Below are 16,939 nucleotides of genomic sequence, written 5' to 3'. Positions count from 1 at the left end.
CACACTACTACTATATACATGTAGACCAGGTACGACCATCTACCATACCTCACTAACCTTATATACATGTAGACTACTACAGACCATCTACCATACCTCACTACCATTATATACATGTAGACTACTACAGACCATCTACCATACCTCACACTACTATTATATACATGTAGACTACTACAGACCATCTACCATACCTCACACTACTATTATATACATGTAGACTACTACAGACCATCTACCATACCTCACTACCATTATATACATGTAGACTACTACAGACCATCTACCATACCTCACACTACTAATATATACATGTAGACTACTACAGATCATCTACCATACACTACTATTATATACATGTAGACCAGGTACGACCATCTACCATACCTCACACTACTATTATATACATGTAGACCACTACAGACCATCTACCATACCTCACACTACTATTATATACATGTAGACTCCTACAGACCATCTACCATACCTCACACTACTATTATATACATGTAGACTACTACAGACCATCTACCATACCTCACACTACTACTATATACATGTAGACCAGGTACGACCATCTACCATACCTCACACTACTACTATATACCTGTAGACCAGGTACGACCATCTACCATACCTCACACTACTACTATATACCTGTAGACCAGGTATATACTAGGAAAAAAGTCAAGGGGTCTGAATACTTTCCGAATGCACTGTACATGTAGACCAGGTAAACCTGTAGACCAGGTAAACATGCAGACCAGATAAACATGCAGACCAGGTAAACATGCAGACCAGGTAAACCTGCAGACCAGGTAAACATGCAGACCAGGTACACATGCAGACCAGGTAAACATGCAGACCAGGTAAACATGCAGACCAGGTACACATGCAGATCAGGTACACATGCAGATCAGGTACACATGCAGACCAGGTAAACATGTAGACCAGGTAAACATGCAGACCAGGTAAACCTGTAGATCAGGTACACATGCAGACCAGGTAAACATGCAGATCAGGTAAACATGTAGACCAGGTACACATGCAGACCAGGTAAACATGCAGATCAGGTACACATGCAGATCAGGTAAACATGCAGATCAGGTAAACATGCAGATCAGGTACACATGCAGATCAGGTAAACATGCAGATCAGGTAAACATGCAGATCAGGTAAACATGCAGATCAGGTAAACATGCAGATCAGGTACACATGCAGACCAGGTAAACATGCAGACCAGGTAAACCTGTAGACCAGGTAAACATGCAGACCAGGTAAACATGCAGATCAGGTACACATGCAGACCAGGTAAACATGCAGACCAGGTACACATGCAGACCAGGTAAACATGCAGACCAGGTAAACATGTAGACCAGGTAAACATGCAGATCAGGTACACATGCAGATCAGGTAAACATGCAGACCAGGTACACATGCAGACCAGGTAAACATGCAGATCAGGTAAACATGCAGACCAGGTAAACCTGTAGACCAGGTAAACATGCAGACCAGGTAAACATGCAGACCAGGTAAACATGTAGACCAGGTAAACATGCAGACCAGGTAAACATGTAGACCAGGTAAACCTGTAGACCAGGTAAACATGTAGACCAGGTAAACCTGTAGACCAGGGAAACATGTAGACCAGGTAAACCTGTAGACCAGGTACACATGTAGACCAGGTAAACCTGTAGACCAGGTACACATGTAGACCAGGTAAACCTGTAGACCAGGTAAACATGCAGACCAGGTAAACATGTAGACCAGGTAAACATGTAGACCAGGTAAACATGTAGACCAGGTAAACCTGTAGACCAGGTAAACCTGTAGACCAGGTAAACATGCAGACCAGGTAAACCTGTAGACCAGGTAAACATGCAGGCCAGGTACACATGCAGACCAGGTACACATGCAGACCAGGTAAACCTGTAGACCAGGTAAACCTGTAGACCAGGTAAACCTGCAGACCAGGTAAACCTGCAGACCAGGTAAACCTGCAGACCAGGTAAACCTGTAGACCAGGTAAACCTGTAGACCAGGTAACCCTGCAGACCAGGTAAACCTGCAGACCAGGTAAACCTGTAGACCAGGTAAACCTGCAGACCAGGTAAACCTGTAGACCAGGTAAACATGCAGACCTCTATTAATTTCCCCACTACCTTTCTTCCCTTCCCCAGCGTTCCAACTACCTCCACAGACAGGTGGGGGCTCTAGCGAGCCAGTACTCCAACGTCCGTGTTACTTCCTGGAGGATGTCCACCATTTGGGGCGGGGCGAGCTTGCTCACCATGTACCTGCGTAGCATGGACGACCTTCTCAAGATGGCCGACTGGAATTGGGACTTCTTCATCAACCTCAGTGCAGCCGACTACCCTATCAGGTGGGCATGGAGTGCTCTGGTCAAAAGTAGTGTACTATATAGGGAATAGGGCTCATAGGTCTCCAGTCTAAAGTAGTGCACTATATAGGGAATAGGGCCCATAGGGCTCTGGTCAAAAGTAGTGTACTATATAGGGAATAGGGCTCATAGGTCTCCAGTCTAAAGTAGTGCACTATATAGGGAATAGGGCCCATAGGGCTCTGGTCAAAAGTAGTGTGCTACATAGGGAATAGGGCCCACAAACACACACACACACACAGAATTCCACATAATGGCGGAAGTTGGTCTGACAGAAGGTCCTGAGTCACTAAGTTCTCTCTACTTCCAACTGGATCTCTTATTGAAGTGAACCAATCCCATGAGCCCTGCGGCCCACTGGACAAAATCCATTCCCTGTCAATACCCAGTGATGACATCAGAGTTGACACGGATCCCAGCGTGCTGCGTTTGTGTGTGTGATCGATGAGTGTGGCGCACACACGGACACACACATGGACACACACCACACACTTCTCATAATGTGTGTGTGTGTGTGTGTGTGTGTGCGTGCGTGTGTCTGTATGTGTGAATATGTGTGTGTGTGCGTCTGTCTGTCTGTCTGTCTGTCTGTCTGTCTGTCTGTATGTATGTATGTATGTTTGTTTGTATGTGATCCTAAACATCACTAGACTGAAGGGCACAGCAGCTAGCAGAGACAGAGGGGACAGACTGGGATGGAGGGAGGAGGAGAGGAGGGAAAGGGAGGAGGAGAGGAGGAAAAGGGAGGAGGAGAGGAAGGAAAGGGAGGAGGGGAAGGGAGGAGGAGAGGAGGAAAAGGGAGGAGGAGAGGAAGGAAAGGGAGGAGGGGAAGGGAGGAGGAGAGGAGGAAAAGGGAGGAGGAGAGGAGGGGAAGGGGGAAAGGGAGTAGGGGAGGAAGAAAAGGGAGGAAGGAAAAGGAGGAGGGGAAGGAGGACACATTCATCCGTACAGACACACACACACATGTACAGACACACGCACGTACACACACACACACACACACACACACACACACACACACACACACACACAGGTTTGGATGCAGTGACATTGTGGCTTCACCTCTACTGCTTTTCAGCATAGGAAAATTCAATAGGACAGATGGCTGTGTGTGTTCATCTGTCTGTCTGTTCTTCAATTGGAGTTTCTCTCACTTTCTCTCTCTCTCTCTTTAATCTCTCATTCACCATGCCATACATCTAACTAATTCTGTCTGCGTCAACTTCAGATTCACATCTGGTGTGTGTGCGCGTGCGTGCGTGCACGTGTGTGTGTGTGTGTGTAACCGTATCCTTATTGGCTGTCTCTGCCTAGCGTGTTAGCATTGTGCTCCAGCCTTGATAAGGTACTGTAATACTTGGCTAATGTGAGTGTTAATTAGCAAGCTAATTAAAGAGGTATTAGGAAAGTGTAATTGCTTTGAGAGTTTGGGACTCATGTTCTGTTCAGATGGGAGTAGAGGATTGAGTGCTGTTAGGCGTGTGTTTTGGGGGAGTTGGGGACGGGGGGCTGTTGGGTGTGTGTGTGTGTGTGTGTGTGTGTGTGTGTGTGTGTTAGGTGCTGGGACGATACCAGAATCGAAGAAAAAAAAAAATTCCACTGCAAAAATGAGAACGCGAATCAGGCCAAACTCTTTGGTCCTTGTATATAAACTATAGTGTGGTATAAAAAAAATATATATAATCTCAGCGACTATTTAAGCAATAAACCAAACAACATTATAGCCCCTCCCCCACTAATAACTGGTGATTCCAGGCTATTGGTAAAAACAGCTGTGAGATTCCTACTTTTTCTCTGACACCAACATGGGAGTGAATGCATTGAAGCAGCATATTCATCTGGGATAACGTTGTAGGTTACACCGGTTAAGTAGAAGAATATTTGTCGGGGAGCCTCGCGAGTGGCGCAGCGGTCTAAGGCACTCCTCGCCGTGCTTGAGGCGTCACTACAGACCCGGGTTCGATCCCAGGCTGTGTCACAGCCGGCATGTGACTGGGAGAACCATAAGGTGGCGCACAATTGGCCCACCGTCATCCGGGTTAGGAGAGGGTTTGGCCGGCTGGGATTTCCTTGTCCTATCTCGCTCTAGCGACTCCATGTGGTTGGCCTGGGTGCCTGCAAGCTGACTTCAGTCACCAGCTGGACAGTGTTACCTCCTACACCAGCTGGACAGTTGGTGTGGCTTTGGTGTGGCTGGCTTCTGTCACCAGCTGGACAGTGTTACCTCCTACACATTGGTGTGGCTGGCTGGACTGTTACTGTCACCAGCTGGACAGTGTTACCTCCTACACATTGGTGTGGCTTTGGTGTGGCTGGCTTCTGTCACCAGCTGGACAGTGTTACCTCCTACACATTGGTGTGGCTTTGGTGTGGCTGGCTTCAGTCACCAGCTGGACAGTGTTACCTCCTACACATTGGTGTGGCTTTGGTGTGGCTGGCTTCTGTCACCAGCTGGACAGTGTTACCTCCTACACATTGGTGTGGCTTTGGTGTGGCTGGCTTCTGTCACCAGCTGGACAGTGTTACCTCCTACACATTGGTGTGGCTTTGGTGTGGCTGGCTTCTGTCACCAGCTGGACAGTGTTACCTCCTACACATTGGTGTGGCTGGTGTGGCTGGCTTCTGTCACCAGCTGGACAGTGTTACCTCCTACACATTGGTGTTTGGTGTGGCTGGCTTCTGTCACCAGCTGGACAGTGTTACCTCCTACACATTGGTGTGGCTTTGGTGTGGCTGGCTTCTGTCACCAGCTGGACAGTGTTACCTCCTACACATTGGTGTGGCTGGCTTCTGTCACCAGCTGGACAGTGTTACCTCCTACACATTGGTGTGGCTTTGGTGTGGCTGGCTTCTGGGTTAAGTGAGCAGTGTGTCAAGAAGCAGTGCAGCTTGACAGGGTCGTGTTTCAGAGGATTCACCTCTCCTGAGTCTGTAGGGGAGTTGCAGCGATGAGACAAGACTGTAACTACCAACTACCAAAAAATGAAATATTATTTGCCAGAGGATATTAATTAATTATAAATCTTCTTTTTTTTTTTACATGGGCTGTGGGAAGCTAATCAACTTTCAAATCACTTCAATTTCAAGATTGCCGTCTTGGTTTAGCTTGGCATTAAATAAACAGCCTATTTTGCATTAATAGCCAAATACAATCTCAGCGACTGTTCAAACAATAAACCAAACAACATTGTATCCGCATTAGAAAACCCCCAAAATGCATTTTGTTTAGAAAGGATGCTCAAATATTCGGACTCCAGCCGAGAGCATGGGGCCGAGATAAACCCTTTCATACCTACAGTGCCTGTGTGTGCTCCCTCATGTTGATTGGCCATGTGACTGATTGACAGTTGTCTGCCCTCACCAGGACCAATGAGCAGCTGGTGGGCTTCCTGACAAAGTACCGGGACATGAACTTCATCAAATCCCACGGCAGAGACAACACACGGTGAGACACATGTTCATCTGTGTGTGTGTTCATCTACGTTTGTGTGTGTATGTGTGTGTGTTTGTGTGTGTGTTCATCTGTGTGTGTGTTTGTGTGTGTGTTCATCTGTGTGTGTGTTGTGTGTGTTCATCTGTGTGTGTGTTCATCTACGTTTGTGTGTGTATGTGTGTGTTCATCTGTGTGTGTGTTTGTGTGTGTGTTCATCTGTGTGTGTGTTTGTGTGTGTGTTCATCTGCGTGTGTGTGTGTGTGTCCTTTCCAGGTTCATCCGTAAGCAGGGTCTGGACCGGCTCTTCTTCGAGTGTGACACAACATGTGGCGCCTAGGCGACCGCAAGATCCCAGAAGGCATTGCGGTGGACGGAGGTTCCGATTGGTTCCTTCTGAACCGCATGTTTGTGGATTACATCATCAACTCTGAAGATGAGCTGGTCGTCAGCATGAAGCGCTTCTACGCATACACACTGCTGCCTGCCGAGGTAACACACACACACACACACACACATACACACTGCTGTCTGCCGAGGTAACACACACACACACACACACACTGCTGCCTGCCGAGGTACACACTGCTGCCTGCCGAGGTAACACACACACACACACATACACACTGCTGCCTGCCGAGGTAACACACACACACACACACATACACACTGCTGCCTGCCGAGGTAACACACACACACACACACACACTGCTGCCTGCCGAGGTAACACACACACACACACTGCTGCCTGCCGAGGTAACACACACACACACACACACACTGCTGCCTGCCGAGGTAACACACACACACACACACACTGCTGCCTGCCGAGGTAACACACACACACACACACACTGCTGCCTGCCGAGGTAACACACACACACACATACACACTGCTGCCTGCCGACACACACACACACACACACACTGCTGCCTGCCGAGGTAACACACACACACACACACTGCTGCCTGCCGAGGTAACACACACACACACACACATACACACTGCTGCCTGCCGAGGTAACACACACACACACACACACTGCTGCCTGCCGAGGTAACACACACACACATACACACTGCTGCCTGCCGAACACACACACACACACACACTGCTGCCTGCCGAGGTAACACACACACACACACACTGCTGCCTGCCGAGGTAACACACACACACACACACTGCTGCCTGCCGAGGTAACACACACACACACACACACACACACTGCTGCCTGCCGAGGTAACACACACACACACATACACACTGCTGCCTGCCGAGGTAACACACACACACACACACACACACTGCTGCCTGCCGAGGTAACACACACACACACACACACACACACACTGCTGCCTGCCGAGGTAACACACACACACACACACACACATACACACTGCTGCCTGCCGAGGTAACACACACACACACACACACTGCTGCCTGCCGAGGTAACACACACACACACACACATGCACACACATCTGTTGCACACACACACTATGCAATCAGCACAAACTGCACACTACTGACTATCTAACATATCCCCCCTCTCTTTCCAGTCGTTCTTCCACACAGTGCTAGAGAACAGTGCTCACTGTGAGAGTATGGTGGACAACAACCTACGTATCACCAACTGGAACAGGAAGCTGGGCTGTAAGTGTCAGTACAAACACATCGTAGACTGGTGCGGCTGCTCCCCCAATGACTTCAAACCCCCTGACCTGCCACGCTTTCAGGTGAGACACACACGCGTACAACGCACGCGCGCACACACACACACACACACACACACGCACACACACACACACGCGTACAACGCACACGCACACACACACGCGTACAACGCACGCGCACACACACACACACACACACACACAGGTTATGAACCAGACTAGCTTAGCTCTAGCTGGCTAACTTCTATGAACCAGAATAACATAGCTCTAGCTGGCTAACTTCTATGAACCAGAATAACATAGCTCTAGCTGGCTAACTTCTAGGAACCAGAATAACATAGCTCTAGCTGGCTAACTTCTAGGAACCAGACTAGTTTAGCTCTAGCTGGCTAACTTCTATGAACCAGAATAACATAGCTCTAGCTGGCTAACTTCTATGAACCAGAATAACATAGCTCTAGCTGGCTAACTTCTAGGAACCAGACTAGTTTAGCTCTAGCTGGCTAACTTCTAGGAACCAGACTAGTTTAGCTCTAGCTGGCTAACTTCTATGAACCAGACTAGTTTAGCTCTAGCTGGCTAACTTCTATGAACCAGAATAACATAGCTCTAGCTGGCTAACTTCTATGAACCAGAATAACATAGCTCTAGCTGGCTAACTTCTAGGAACCAGACTAGTTTAGCTCTAGCTGGCTAACTTCTAGGAACCAGACTAGTTTAGCTCTAGCTGGCTAACTTCTATGAACCAGACTAGTTTAGCTCTAGCTGGCTAACTTCTATGAACCAGAATAACATAGCTCTAGCTGGCTAACTTCTAGGAACCAGACTAGTTTAGCTCTAGCTGGCTAACTTCTATGAACCAGAATAACATAGCTCTAGCTGGCTAACTTCTATGAACCAGACTAGTTTAGCTCGGGCTAACTTCTATGAACCAGAATAACATAGCTCTAGCTGGCTAACTTCTATGAACCAGAATAACCAGAATGGCTAACTTCTAGGAACTTAGCTCTAGCTGGCTAACTTCTATGAACCAGAATAACATAGCTCTAGCTGGCTAACTTCTATGAACCAGACTAGTTTAGCTCTAGCTGGCTAACTTCTATGAACCAGAATAACATAGCTCTAGCTGGCTAACTTCTATGAACCAGACTAGTTTAGCTCTAGCTGGCTAACTTCTATGAACCAGAATAACATAGCTCTAGCTGGCTAACTTCTATGAACCAGACTAGCTTAGCTCTAGCTGGCTAACGTCTATGAACCAGAATAACTTAGCTCTAGCTGGCTAACTTCTAGGAACCAGAATAACATAGCTCTAGCGGGCTAACTTCTAGGAACCAGACTAGTTTAGCTCTAGCTGGCTAACTTCTATGAACCAGAATAACTTAGCTCTAGCTGGCTAACTTCTAGGAACCAGAATAACATAGCTCTAGTGGGCTAACTTCTATGAACCAGAATAGCTTAGCTCTAGCTGGCTAACTTCTATGAACGACTAGTTTAGCTCTAGCTGGCTAACTTCTATGAACCAGAATAGCAATGAGACAGCTGGCTATGTCTCACTGTGGCACAGCAAATGGACAAGAATAGCTTAACGTTCACAACTAAGTGCTCCTGTCTGTACTTACAGCCTGTGGTTACTTTATTCATCTAACAACTGTTCCAGGGCCAGCGGTGGTTGAGTTCCTGATGATATTGCTGATGACTTGGCCAGAGGAAACTGATTCTAAATCAGCAGTTCTGGGTCAGTGTGTGAGCGGTGGTTTCTGTAGTGCCTTGTAGCTGGTGGTGTGTGATTGTCAGAGTTGTTATTATAATAATGTTGGGGTTGTTGGACTGTAGAGAGGTCTTATGTAGCCCTGACCGAAGGGAAGCACACACACACACACACACATATACACACACACACACACACACACACACACACACACACACACACACACAGGGGTTCTGAGGGTTTTCATTCGATTGAGGTTCCTGGACAGTGAGGTCATCTTTAACTCTGAACCTCCCCCAGCTGAGTGCAGCCACGCCCCCACACCAGACTGTGCCACAGGTTCACATGCACATAGATTCTCTCTCTCTGTCTCCAGTGTGGTAGTTGATCCTGTATTCTGTTGATTTTATGTCCTGCCTACAGTGATTGGCAGTGTGATTAGCAGTAGTGTGGGCCAATCACCAGTCAGCACCACAATGATGTTCTATGTAATTGACATGTTGGTTTCATTTGATGTGATGCTTGGCCCCGGAATAGAACCCAGCTTGTTCTGGAGCTAGTCAGTCCTCAGACGTGTATGTTTGTGTATAATGAACATTATGGAAAGAAGGTTTGTTGTGGTCCTTCCACCCACGTCCTCCACATCAGCCGTACAGTGAGTTATTAGTGAGATTCACAGTGCTAGCCAGGTTTAGGTAAACTGGTTTTTACTAGTGGTTTATTTTTATTATAATTACATGTAGGCCATACTTGGCAGCTAAAAGCTTAAATCCATCCTGACTGAAGTATTGATGGAGGAAGCTTCCATCCTGACTGAAGGAAGTATTGATGGAGGAAGTATTGATGGAGGAAGTATTGATGGAGGAAGCTTCCATCCTGACTGGAGGAAGTATTGATGGAGGAAGTATTGATGGAGGAAGTATTGATGGAGGAAGTTCCATCCTGATGGAGGAAGCTGTCATCCTGACTGGAGGAAGTATTGATGGAGGAAGCTGTCATCCAAACTGAAGGAAGTATTGATGGAGGAAGCTGTCATCCTGAACTGAAGGAAGTATTGATGGAGGAAGCTTCATCCTGACTGAAGGAAGTATTGATGGAGGAAGCTGTCATCCTGAACTGAAGGAAGTATTGATGGAGGAAGCTTCCATCCTGACTGAAGGAAGTATTGATGGAGGAAGTATTGATGGAGGAAGCTGTCATGGAGGAAGCTGTCATCCAAACTGAAGGAAGTATTGATGGAGGAAGCTGTCATTCTGAACTGAAGGAAGTATTGATGGAGGAAGCTTCCATCCTGACTGAAGGAAGTATTGATGGAGGAAGCTTCCATCCTGACTGAAGGAAGTATTGATGGAGGAAGCTTCCATCCTGACTGAAGGAAGTATTGATGGAGGAAGCTTCCATCCTGACTGAAGGAAGTATTGATGGAGGAAGCTGTCATCCTGAACTGAAAGAAGTATTGATGGAGGAAGCTTCCATCCTGACTGAAGCATTGTGGGAGCCGGTAGCCTAGCGGTTAAGATGGGGCCAGTAACCGCTGGTTCAAATTCTCGAGCCGACTGAAGTGAACAATCTGTCGATGTGCCCTTGAGCAAGGCATTTAACCCTAAGTGCTCCAGTAAGTCTCTCTGGATAAGAGTGTCTGCTAAATGAGTAAAGTGAAAAAATGAACGGTCTCAGAGGGAGCCGGTCAGTCAATCGGAGAGACAGTCAGCTGCTGAGGTGATTGAGCATTAGCTAACGTTACCTCACACTCAGTGGAGATCTCGAACCACCACGATATTCAAGCACTTTGGAAGACTCAAATTAGGTTCTTGGTAATGTTTGCACTTTACACAATTCACACAATTCACAATTCACTTTGAAAATGTCACTATAATTATATGTCTTTATGTAACCTGATCTACCATGATGTACTGTAATATATAAGGTCCACTGTGTTCACTGTTAAATGATAGTAGTAGTAGTAGTAGTAGTAGTGGTGGTGGTGGTGGTGGTGGTGGTGGTGGTAGTAGTAGTAACAGTAGTAATGTCAGGGGTAGTAGTAATGGTAGTGGTAGTAACAGTAACATTAGTAGTAGTAGTGGTGGTGGTGGTGGTGGTGGTGGTGGTGGTGGTGGTGGTGGTAGTAGTAGTAACAGTAGTAATGTCAGGGGTAGTAGTAATAGTAGTGGTAGTAACAGTAACATTAGTAGTAGTAGTAGTGGTGGTGGTGGTGGTGGTGGTGGTAGTAGTAGTAACAGTAGTAATGTCAGGGTAGTAGTAATAGTAGTGGTAGTAACAGTAACATTAGTAGTAGTAGTAGTAGTAGTAGTAACAGTAACATTAGTAGTAGTAGTAACAGTCATTAGTAGTAGTTGTAGTAGTGTCAGTAGTAGTAGTAGTAGTAGTAGTAGTAACAGTAGTAAAAGTAGTAGTAGTAATAGTAGTGTAGTAGTAATAGTAGTGTCAGTAGTAGTAGTAGTAGTAGTAATGTAGTAACAGTAACAGTAGTAGTAGTAGTAGTAACAGTAACATTAGTAGTAGTTGTAGTAGTGTCAGTAGTAGTAGTAGTAGTAGTAGTAACAGTAGTGGTAGTAGTAGTAGTAGTAGTAGTGGTGTCAGTAGTAGTAGTAGTAGTAGTAGTACAGTAGTAGTAACAGTAGTAGTAGTAGTAGTAGTAACAGTAACAGTAACAGTAGTAGTAGTAGTAACAGTAGTAGTAGTGGTGGTAGTGGTGGTAGTAGTAGTGTAGTAGCAACAGTAACAGTAGTAGTAGTAGTAACAGTAACATAGTAGTGGTTGTGTGGTGTCAGTAGTAGTGGTAGTAGTAGTAGTAACAGTAACAGTGTATTAGTAGTAGTAGTGGTAGGTGGTGGTAGTAGTAGTAACAGTAGTAGTAGTGGTAGTGTGTCAGTAGTAGTAGTAGTAGTAGGTGGTGGTAGTAGTAGTGTCAATAACAGTAGTAGTAGTAGTAGTAGTAGTAGTAACAGTAACATTAGTAGTAGTTGTAGTAGTAGTCAGTAACAGTAACATTAGTAGTAGTAGTAGTAACAGTAACATTAGTAGTAGTTGTAGTAGTGTCAGTAGTAGTAGTAGTAGTAACAGTAACAGTAGTAGTAGTAGTAGTAACAGGAACATTGGTAGTAGTAGTAGTAGTAGTAGTAGTAGTAACAGTAACATTGGTAGTAGTAGTAGTAGTAGTAACAGTAACATTAGTAGTAGTTGTAGTAGTGTCAGTAGTAGTAGTAACAGTAACAGTAGTAGTAGTAGTAGTAGTGTCAGTAGTAGTAGTAGTAGTAGTAACAGTAGTAGTAGTAGTAGTAGTAGTAACAGTAGTAGTAGTCAGTAGTAGTAGTAGTAGTAGTAGTGGTTGTAGTAGTAGTGGTAGTAGTAGTAGTAACAGTAACAGTAGTAGTTTTAGTAGTGTCAGTAACAGTAGTAGTAGTAGTAGTGGCAGTAGTAGTCAGTGGTGATAGTGAGTAGTAGTGGTAGTAACAGTAACAGTAGTAGTAGTAGTAGTAGTAGTAGTAGTAGTAGTAGTAGTGTCAGTAGTAGTAGTAGTAACAGTAGTAGTAGTAGTGTCAGTAGTAGTAGTAGTGTCAGTAGTAGTAGTAGTAGTAGTAGTAGTAACAGTAGTAGTAGTAACAGTAGTAGTAGTAACAGTAGTAGTAGTAGTAGTGGTAGTAGTAGTAGTAGCAGTAACAGTAGTAATGATAGTGATAGTAGTAGTAGTAGTAGTAGTGATAGTGATAGTAGTAGTAGTAGTGTCAGTAGTAGTAGTAGTAGTAGTAGTAGTAAACAGTAACAGTAATAGTAGTAGTAGTGTCAGTAGTAATAGTAGTAGTAGTAGTGTCAGTAGTAATAGTAGTAGTAGTAGTAGTGTCAGTAGTAGTAGTACTAGTAGCAGTAGTAGTATAGTAACGGTAACAGTAGTATTGTAGTAGTAGTAGTAGTAACAGTAACATTAGTAGTAGTAGTAGTAGTAACAGTAACATTAGTATTAGTAGTAGTAGTAGTAGTAGTAACAGTAACAGTAGTAGTAGTAGTAGTAGTAACAGTAACATCAGTAGTAGTAGTAACAGTAACATTAGTATTAGTAGTAGTAGTAGTAGTAACAGTAACATTGGTAGTAGTAGTGGTGGTGGTAGTAGTAGTAACAGTAACAAATTAGTAGTAGTAGTAGTAGTAGTAACAGCAACATTAGTATTAGTAGTAGTAGTAGTAACAGTAACATTAGTATTAGTAGTAGTAGTAGTAGTAGTAACAGTAACATTGGTAGTAGTAGCAGTAGTAGTAACAGTAACATTAGTATTAGTAGTAGTAGTGGTAGTAGTAACAGTAACATTAGTTAGTAATAGTAGTAGTATAACAGTAACATTAGTATTAGTAGTAGTAGTAGTAGTAGTAACAGTAACATTAGTATTAGTAGTAGTAGTAACATTAGTATTATAGTAGTAGTAGTAACCAACAGTAACATTAGTATTAGTAGTAACAGTAACATTAGTATTCGTAGTAGTAGTAACAGTAACATCAGTAGTAGTAGTAACAGTAACATTAGTATTAGTAGTAGTAGTAACAGTAACATTAGTATTAGTAGTAACAGTAACATTGGTAGTAGTAGTAGTAGTAGTAGTAACAGCAACATTAGTAGTAGTAGTAGTAGTAGTAGTAGTAACAGTAACATTGTCAGTAGTAGTAGTAGTAACAGTAACATTGGTAGTAGTAGTAGTAGTAGTAACAGTAACATTGGTAGTAGTAGTAGTGTCAGTAGTAGTAGTAACAGTAACATTAGTATTAGTAGTAGTAGTAGTAGTAGTAACAGTAACATTAGTATTAGTAGTAGTAGTAGTGTCAGTAGTAGTAGTAGTAGTAGTAACAGTAGTAGTAGTAGTAGTAGTAGTAGTAGTGGCAGTAGTAGTAGTAGTAGTAGTGGTTGTAGTAGTAGTGGTAGTAGTAGCAACAGTAACATTAGTAGTAGTTGTAGTAGTGTCAGTAACAGTAGTAGTGGTAGTAGTGTCAGTAGTAGTAGTAGTGGTGATAGTGATAGTAGTAGTAGTAGTAGTAGTAGTGGTAGTAGTAACAGTAACAGTAGTAGTAGTAGTAGTAGTAGTAGTAGTAGTAGTAGTGTCAGTAGTAGTAGTAGTAGTAGTAGTAGTAACAGTAGTAGTAGTAGTGTCAGTAGTAGTAGTAACATAGTCACAGTAGTAGTAGTAGTAGTAGTAGTAACAGTAACAGTAGTAACAGTAGTAGTAGTAGTAGTAGTGTCAGTAGTAGTAACATAGTAGTAGTAGTGGTAGTAGTAGTAGTAGCAGTGGTGGTAGTAGTAGTGATAGTGATAGTAGTAGTAGTAGTAGTAGTGATAGTGATAGTAGTTGTAGTAGTGTCAGTAGTAGTAGTAGTAGTAGTAGTAGTAGTAGTAACAGTAACAGTAATAGTAGTAGTAGTAACAGTAGTAATAGTAGTAGTAGTAGTGTCAGTAGTAGTAGTAGTAGAGTAGTGTCAGTAGTAGTAGTACTAGTAGCAGTAGTAGTAGTAGTAACAGTAACATTAGTATTAGTAGTAGTAGTAGTAACAGTAACATTAGTATTAGTAGTAGTAGTAGTAGTAACAGTAACATTAGTATTAGTAGTAGTAGTAACAGTAACATTAGTAGTAGTAGTAGTAGTAGTAGTAGTAGTAGTAGTAGTAGTAGTAGTAATCAGTAGTAGTAGTAACAGTAACATTAGTATTAGTAGTAGTAGTAGTAGTAACAGTAACATTGGTAGTAGTAGTAGTAGTAGTAGTAGTAACAGTAACATTAGTAGTAGTAGTAGTAGTAGTAGTAGTAACAGTATTGCTTAGTAGTAGTAGTAGTAGTAGTAGTAGTCAGTAGTAGTAGCAGTGGTAGTAGTAACAGTAACATTAGTATTAGTAGTAGTAGTAGTAGTAACATTGTAGGTGCAGTAGTAGTAACAATAACATTAGTAGTTGTAGTAGTAACAGTAACATTAGTATTAGTAATAGTAGTAGTAGTAACAGTAACATTAGTATTAGTAGTAGTAGTAGTAACAGTAACATTAGTAGTTAGTAGTAGTAGTAGTAGTAACAGTAACATTAGTATTAGTAGTAGTAGTAACATTAGTATTAGTAGTAGTAGTAGTAGTAACAGTAACATTAGTATTAGTGGTAGTAGTAACAGTAACATTAGTATTCGTAGTAGTAGTAACAGTAACATTAGTAGTAGTAGTAACAGTAACATTAGTATTAGTAGTAGTAGTAACAGTAACATTAGTATTAGTAGTAACAGTAACATTGGTAGTAGTAGTAGTAGTAGTAACAGCAACATTAGTATTAGTAGTAGTAGTAGTAGTAGTAACAGTAACATTGGTAGTAGTAGTAGTAACAGTAACATTGGTAGTAGTAGTAACAGTAACATTGGTAGTAGTAGTAGTAGTAGTAACAGTAACATTGGTAGTAGTAGTAGTGTCAGTAGTAGTAGTAACAGTAACATTAGTATTAGTAGTAGTAGTAGTAACAGTAACATTAGTATTAGTAGTAGTAGTAGTAGTAACAGTAACATTGAGGGAGTAGTAGTAACAGTAATATTGGTAGTATTAGTAGTAGTAGTAGTAACAGTAACATTGGTAGTAGTAGTAACAGTAATATTGGTAGTAGTAGTAGTAGTAGTAGTAACAGTAACATTAGTAGTAGTAGTAGTAGTAGTAACAGTAACATTGGTAGTAGTAGTAACAGTAACATTGGTAGTTGTAGTAGTAGTAGTAGTAGTAGTAGTAACAGTAACATTAGTATTAGTTGTAGTAGTAGTAACAGTAACATTAGTATTAGTAGTAGTTGTAGTAGTAACAGTAACATTAGTATTAGTAGTAGTAACAGTAACATTAGTAGTAGTAGTAGTAGTAGTAGTAACAGTAACATTAGTATTAGTAGTAGTAGTAGTAGTAGTAACAGTAACATTGGTAGTAGTAGTAGTAACAGTAACATTGGTATTAGTAGTAGTAACAGTAACATTGTAGTAGTAGTAGTAGTAGTAGTAGTAGTAGTAGTAACAGTAACATTAGTATTAGTTGTAGTAGTAACAGTAACATTAGTATTAGTATTAGTAGTATTAGTAGTAGTAGTAGTAGTAGTAGTATCAACCACAACAGTAACATTGGTATTAGTAGTAGTAGTAGTAGTAGTAACAGAAACATTAGTATTAGTAGTAGTAGTAGTAGTAGTAACAGCAACATTAGTATTAGTAGTAGTAGTAACAGTAACATTAGTAGTAGTAGTAGTAGTAGTAGTAGTAGTAGTAGTAACAGTAACAGTAACAGTAGTAGTAGTAGTAGTAACAGTAACAGTAGTATTAGTAGTAGTAGTAGTAGTAACAGTAACAGTAGTAACAGTAGTAGTAGTAGTAGTAGTGTAACATTAGTAGTAGTAGTAGTAACAGTAGTAGTAACAGTAGTAGTAGTATTAGTAACAGTAACATTAGCATGTAGTAGTAGTAGTAGTAGTAGTAACAGTAACATTAGTATTAGTAGTAGTAGTAGTAGTAACAGTAACATTAGTAGTAGTAGTAGTAGTAGTAGTAGTAACAGTAACATTAGTATTAGTAGTAGTAGTAGTAGTAACAGTAACATTAGTATTAGTAGTAGTAGTAACATTAGTATTAGTAGTAGTAGTAACAGTAACATTAGTAGTAGTAGTAACAGTAACATTGGTATTAGTAGTAGTAGTAGTAGTAGTAACAGTAACATTAGTA

At 42.4% G+C, this 16,939-nt stretch overlaps 1 pseudogene; it reads left to right on the top strand.

The window, feature by feature from the left end:
- The window catches only part of LOC121838834, a 62,558-nt pseudogene that overhangs the window by 28,113 nt on the left and 17,506 nt on the right, over nucleotides 1–16,939 (top strand).

The sequence above is a fragment of the Oncorhynchus tshawytscha genome, unplaced genomic scaffold (genome assembly GCF_018296145.1).
Source record: "Oncorhynchus tshawytscha isolate Ot180627B unplaced genomic scaffold, Otsh_v2.0 Un_contig_1306_pilon_pilon, whole genome shotgun sequence".
Classification (NCBI taxonomy): domain Eukaryota; kingdom Metazoa; phylum Chordata; class Actinopteri; order Salmoniformes; family Salmonidae; genus Oncorhynchus; species Oncorhynchus tshawytscha.
Note: the sequence above shows the minus strand (reverse complement) of the source record. Positions and strands in the feature narration are given on the sequence as shown.